Raw genomic sequence first — 7,130 nt, forward strand, 5'->3', positions numbered from 1 at the left:
ACCTCTCCAAAAAAAAGAAAGAAAGAAAAAAAAGAAAGGGCCTCGGGCTACAGGCTCCAGGTAATCATGGCAAGTCAGCAAGTCGGCAGTCCCTAGTCCCCACAGCCATGTGCCCAGCTCCACCCAGCTGTGACAATGACCCTGGCCCCCTGCCAGCCACCCCGAGGTGGAAAGGACTCTAATTGCAGGGGGGAAGCCATGAAGGCCCGTCAGAACCCAAAGGCTTTTCCCCATGCTGGCCTTTTTCTCTTGGCCCCTTTTCTTCTGAGAAGGGCTTAGGCTCTAGATTACCAGCCTCCTGGAGCCTTCGCAGCCCGCCCACCCTCCCCTCTGTCTCATTCTGCAGAAATGCCCCACGCCCTCAGCAGCGCCCTCACAGATGGCTGAGGGATTTGTCACCACCCTCCCCCAACATGGCAGAAGGATCTTTAAGTCTTAAGAAATGACAATGCAACAACACATGTCCACTGTGGAAAATTCGGAAAAGTCTGCAAAATAAGGAAAAACAAAAAGAAGACTCAATTATCCAACCACCATGAGGTCACCACTGTTAGTTTGTCATCAAACATCCTATATATTTTCCCTGCACTTTTTAAAAGGGATTTGCATCCCGTACTCCATTCTCTCTGCAGCCTCATCACTTAACATCTGTCAATAGCTAGAAATCAGCATCCTCACCTCGATGGTCTGTGCTGAGTTTTGTTTCATGGATGTATCATTTGGTTTGGGACCTTTTGTTTTTTTTCATTTCTCACTATTAAATGTTTCCACAAATTTGTGCACAGGTTTCAGATCCTCCCCCCCTTCTCCTTGGGATAAATTCTTACAAATAGATTCTGCTTAAAATGCTACACTTTTGACCTGTGTAGTTACAAGGATTTTCTCATTTATTTCTGTTGGGAAGAGAAAACTCTGAACCTGAGGAAAGATCCATGATCAGTCCTAAAACAGGTAATTACAAAGCAGCTGTGGGATACCCGCCTCCCCACCCGCCCCCTCCCTGCCACAGCTAGGAGGGACAGGAGAAACTGGAATAGTAATTACATGTCACGCCTGGGGTGACAGTACCTCCCTCGGCTGCCTGGTTAGCATGTGAAATGGAAATCTAGATGAGCAAGACCTCTACTCATTGCCCGAGTTAACCAGAAACTTCCTTGGCCCAAGGTGGAAGGTGCCTAGTGCCCAGGGACCACAGAACACACTGGCAGCCCAGGGCCAGCTGAGGCTTCAGGCAGTCAAGGCCACCAGCCCACCCCACCCTTGCACCTAGGCCACACCAGTCCCCATACAAGTTAGACTCCAGACCTCTCTGGTTGAAACCACCTCGCCAAATGCGATGTGTCCTTCCAGCAAGATGGACAAAGGGTGCAGCCCCTATCTTCATCCTCATTATCATCTCTGACCTGAGCAGACCTGGGGTTAAAAGAGAGCCGTGTGGCCTGGGGAAGTTGCCTTACCATGCCATTCCTCCATCCACTGCCCCCCAACCCCCATGGTTTGAATAGCCCTCTAGTGCTGTCCCCGTGGGCACCCACCTGCGTTGTCAGGCCTCTTGCCTGACATCCCATGAGACTGCATGTCCCCCATCAAAGTCAGGTCATGTGCCCACTCACAGCCTCAGAACAGGACTTTATTTGGAATATTGGAATAGAGTCTTTGCAGGTGTAATTGAAGTAAGGATCCCAGGATGACGTCACCCTGGAATAGGAGGGGCCCTGAAGCCAATGACTGGATTGGAGAAATAGGAAGTAGACACATAGGGAGGAGGCCTGGTAAAGATGGAGACAGAGATTGCGGTGATGTGGCCATGTGCCAAGGAAAGTCTGGAGCCACCGAACAAGAAAGGATCCTCTCTAGCACCTGTGAAGGGAGCCTGGCTTTGCCAAACCCTGAATTTCTGACTTCCGGCCTCTGGAAAGGCTAAATAACGGTGTTGTCTTAAGCCAGCCAGTCTGTGGTTATTGATTATAGCGGCCACAGGGAACTCATACAGGTTTGATTGCTTCAGTGGATTGTCGTAAGGATTAGGGAAAAAAAAAAAGTTCTTGCTCATAGCAGCCATTCATTTGGCAAACATTATAAGCTTGTATGCTCCAGGTGCTGGGCCGCAGAATAAAATGCTTGGCCTCTCTGTGCAACTTTAACTCCCGCTGCAGTGCCAGCAAACAAGGGTGTGAGCAGACAAGAGAACCATGAGTTATGGGAGGATGGAGGGTGGAGGACAGCTTCAGGAGCACGTGCCACAAGAGATGGTTGAGGAAAGATGGTCCAGGGTCAAGGGGCCGGATGGGATCCTGCTGAGTAGGAAGTACAACGTGGGAAAAGACCTGGCACTTCACAACACCTTTGGGCAAATGGAAGCCAGAGAGTGGGTCTGGAGGGAAGTGTGTAGCAAAGGGGCTGAGCCAGAGAAGTTGGAGAGGAGAAGAGGCCACATTACAGGAGGATGAGGTGTTGGAAGCTGGGTCAGGGGTTGTCAGGGGTGTGGGATCAACCATCGTAAAGGTCCAAGCAAGGACTTCTATAACCTTGGGCTGGAGTCACCTGGGAGTGGTGGGTAGGGACAGGAGGGGTGAGACCGAAGGAGGGTAGGGGATGTTCAGGTGAGACACAGCCCAGATAGAGGGTTGCAGGGACAGACCTTAGCGCTGGTCTGTGGAACATGGGGTCTGCTCGGATGGGGCGGGGTGCAGAGCCAAGGCCTCCTCCAAGCCAGGGTGCTCACTGCGCCTGGTTTTCCCCAGGCCTCCTTGTTCCACCAGCTAAAAACAAAAAGAAGACTCAATTATCCAACCACCATGAGGTCACCACTGTTAGTTTGTCATCAAACATCCTATATATTTTCCCTGCACTTTTTAAAAGGGATTTGCATCCCGTACTCCATTCTCTCTGCAGCCTCATCACTTAACATCTGTCAATAGCTAGAAATCAGCATCCTCACCTCGATGGTCTGTGCTGAGTTTTGTTTCATGGATGTATCATTTGGTTTGGGACCTTTTGTTTTTTTTCATTTCTCACTATTAAATGTTTCCACAAATTTGTGCACAGGTTTCAGATCCTCCCCCCCTTCTCCTTGGGATAAATTCTTACAAATAGATTCTGCTTAAAATGCTACACTTTTGACCTGTGTAGTTACAAGGATTTTCTCATTTATTTCTGTTGGGAAGAGAAAACTCTGAACCTGAGGAAAGATCCATGATCAGTCCTAAAACAGGTAATTACAAAGCAGCTGTGGGATACCCGCCTCCCCACCCGCCCCCTCCCTGCCACAGCTAGGAGGGACAGGAGAAACTGGAATAGTAATTACATGTCACGCCTGGGGTGACAGTACCTCCCTCGGCTGCCTGGTTAGCATGTGAAATGGAAATCTAGATGAGCAAGACCTCTACTCATTGCCCGAGTTAACCAGAAACTTCCTTGGCCCAAGGTGGAAGGTGCCTAGTGCCCAGGGACCACAGAACACACTGGCAGCCCAGGGCCAGCTGAGGCTTCAGGCAGTCAAGGCCACCAGCCCACCCCACCCTTGCACCTAGGCCACACCAGTCCCCATACAAGTTAGACTCCAGACCTCTCTGGTTGAAACCACCTCGCCAAATGCGATGTGTCCTTCCAGCAAGATGGACAAAGGGTGCAGCCCCTATCTTCATCCTCATTATCATCTCTGACCTGAGCAGACCTGGGGTTAAAAGAGAGCCGTGTGGCCTGGGGAAGTTGCCTTACCATGCCATTCCTCCATCCACTGCCCCCCAACCCCCATGGTTTGAATAGCCCTCTAGTGCTGTCCCCGTGGGCACCCACCTGCGTTGTCAGGCCTCTTGCCTGACATCCCATGAGACTGCATGTCCCCCATCAAAGTCAGGTCATGTGCCCACTCACAGCCTCAGAACAGGACTTTATTTGGAATATTGGAATAGAGTCTTTGCAGGTGTAATTGAAGTAAGGATCCCAGGATGACGTCACCCTGGAATAGGAGGGGCCCTGAAGCCAATGACTGGATTGGAGAAATAGGAAGTAGACACATAGGGAGGAGGCCTGGTAAAGATGGAGACAGAGATTGCGGTGATGTGGCCATGTGCCAAGGAAAGTCTGGAGCCACCGAACAAGAAAGGATCCTCTCTAGCACCTGTGAAGGGAGCCTGGCTTTGCCAAACCCTGAATTTCTGACTTCCGGCCTCTGGAAAGGCTAAATAACGGTGTTGTCTTAAGCCAGCCAGTCTGTGGTTATTGATTATAGCGGCCACAGGGAACTCATACAGGTTTGATTGCTTCAGTGGATTGTCGTAAGGATTAGGGAAAAAAAAAAAGTTCTTGCTCATAGCAGCCATTCATTTGGCAAACATTATAAGCTTGTATGCTCCAGGTGCTGGGCCGCAGAATAAAATGCTTGGCCTCTCTGTGCAACTTTAACTCCCGCTGCAGTGCCAGCAAACAAGGGTGTGAGCAGACAAGAGAACCATGAGTTATGGGAGGATGGAGGGTGGAGGACAGCTTCAGGAGCACGTGCCACAAGAGATGGTTGAGGAAAGATGGTCCAGGGTCAAGGGGCCGGATGGGATCCTGCTGAGTAGGAAGTACAACGTGGGAAAAGACCTGGCACTTCACAACACCTTTGGGCAAATGGAAGCCAGAGAGTGGGTCTGGAGGGAAGTGTGTAGCAAAGGGGCTGAGCCAGAGAAGTTGGAGAGGAGAAGAGGCCACATTACAGGAGGATGAGGTGTTGGAAGCTGGGTCAGGGGTTGTCAGGGGTGTGGGATCAACCATCGTAAAGGTCCAAGCAAGGACTTCTATAACCTTGGGCTGGAGTCACCTGGGAGTGGTGGGTAGGGACAGGAGGGGTGAGACCGAAGGAGGGTAGGGGATGTTCAGGTGAGACACAGCCCAGATAGAGGGTTGCAGGGACAGACCTTAGCGCTGGTCTGTGGAACATGGGGTCTGCTCGGATGGGGCGGGGTGCAGAGCCAAGGCCTCCTCCAAGCCAGGGTGCTCACTGCGCCTGGTTTTCCCCAGGCCTCCTTGTTCCACCAGCTCGAATGACTTTCCTTAGAGCTGCTATTTACAGTGGAAAACCAGAGTGAAATGAGACCCTCCTTCTGCCTGCTTCTTCCTGGACAGCCATCTTCCAAGGGACCGTTCTCTGAGGGCCTGCTAAGAATCAGCCCATGCAGTGTGCCTGAGACCCCAGTGCCTTGGAGCTCCAGCCCCAACTCCCTTTCCTGAGATATCTGAGGGCCTCTCAGAACTGAGGGACTGCAGGTGATGGGGCAGAGCAGGGCGGGGTTCCCAGACAAGCTCAGGGCCTGGCCCGGGCCCAGCCTCCCTGACCAGCCTGTGAGGCTGCCCTGTGAGGCACAGATTAGTATTCACTCCGGGTCCCCCAGCTCTGAAAGCCCTTGTTCCCTCACAGAACAGCCGGGCAGCTGGGGGATGGCGGTGGGGGTCAGTGCAAAGCCACCCTCCCACCATTCACACACCGAAGGCCCTTATTGCCCCTCGGCACTTGAGATGGGGTCTGCCCAGACCCTCCTGGTGGCACCCTGGGGTCTCTCTGCTCAGCCAAGGCCTGGGAAGTGCCTAGGCAGCTCCCAGGGGCTGCTGTCGCTTTGCCTATCTCCGTGTCTCCCCATCTTCTTGTCTGAGTTTCTCCCTCTCTCTCTCTCCCTCTCCTGAATGCATCTCTCTGTATTTTTCTCTCTCTCGACCCCCTCCCTCTGCCCGCCTCTACCCTCTGCAGTTTTGTGTGGTCAGGGCAGTCAGGAGAATCCCCACGTTTCACTTGCCAAACAGAACATTGGGCCAGGCACGTGAGACGGATTTGCTGGAACGAACGCCCTGTCCCCAGGTGGTGGCCTCATACCTGCAACATCTGTCCCTGTTGGTTCTGTCTTGACTCTGGCCAGCCTGTAGGTGACCCCACAGTCCTTGCACTTTGCCCCAGTGATAATCATACTGGAGCTCCCTCACTGGTGCCCAGAGCAGGGTACGTGCTGGGCTGACAGATTCTTCCCTTCCAAGCCCCTGGTCACTCAACACGTGCTCACCAGATGTTTGGGATCCGACATGGGGAGGGCACCCTGGGCCAGGAGTGCAAAGCCAGTGCCTTGAGTTTTCTGACCCCACACACCTGTGCCGGGCACATGTCGGTCAGCACATCTTTGGGGAACGTGGAGATCTTTAAGGTTCCAGTTTTGGTGAATTGGCCCAGGTGCCCACTGAGGCCACACCGCCAGCACCTAGGATGTCCTTGCCCCCAGGAAACCCACTGGTCTTCCCTCCGTCCTACTGTCAAGTTTGCCTACCCCTCTGCTTGGTAGGCAGGGGTACTCAGGAGGCCCGGGGCCCATCACAGACGCACACTAGGGAGCAGACTCCTGGCACAGTGGGCTGTGAGGAGATGGGCCCCTGGGAGGGGAGTCCTGCTGAGGGGTCTCAGGTTTGTGGCCATGTGAGGCCTCAGAACCTGGCAGCAACACCGGGGGGTGGTTATTGCTCTTGGGAAAGGAGGTGTAGGGGGCCTGCATGCGTGGAGGCAGAATGAGTGGAGCCAGAGAAGACCCTCCTGAGTCATCACCTCCCTCTGTGTATCTCACACATCCAGAGCTGAGAGTGGGTGTGGAAACAAGGCCCCTCTCCTCACAGCCCCCGTCCCCTTTCCTGGGCATCTGCAGCAACCCCAGCCAGAGACTATAGGCAGCTATCAGCCCAGCCAGGGGGCCAAGGACATGCCAGGCTTGCTGCTGAGGCTCCAGGGCAGGGCCCCCGCTGCTCCTGAGCATCCGGCTTTCCATGAGGTTGGGGGTCTTCTAGAAGGGCTCACTGGAAGGGCTGAGAAAGCCCTCAGGTTGCAGGTGCAGGCAGGGCCACAGAGGGCAGTGAGCCTGCAACTGGAGCTCCCAAACCCATGCCTGAGGAGGCAGACCTGCAGGGCAAGGAGTGCCTGCCTTCAGTGGCCCATCCCTCTAAGCATTCACCAGCCCAGAAAACTGCATGGGCCCTGCCTCTCCCTCTTCCTCAGCCATGAGCCACAGTCAACAAAGACCATTTAAGTGACCTCCTAAATCTCTCCCCACTCCCCCCAGCCCAGGCCAGCTCCCACCTCAGCTAGTGACCATTCCAGCCCCCCCCCCGCCCCC

General features: G+C 53.7%; 1 protein-coding gene across 1 annotated transcript in view; it reads right to left on the bottom strand.

Annotated features, from left to right (window-relative positions):
* The window catches only part of AMZ1 (archaelysin family metallopeptidase 1), a 35,498-nt gene that overhangs the window by 27,070 nt on the left and 1,298 nt on the right, over positions 1 to 7,130 (bottom strand). The gene's annotated exons all lie outside the window — the stretch shown is intronic.

This window comes from Tupaia chinensis, unplaced genomic scaffold (assembly GCF_000334495.1).
Source record: "Tupaia chinensis unplaced genomic scaffold, TupChi_1.0 Scaffold145208_1, whole genome shotgun sequence".
In the NCBI taxonomy this organism is placed as follows: Eukaryota; Metazoa; Chordata; class Mammalia; order Scandentia; family Tupaiidae; genus Tupaia; species Tupaia belangeri.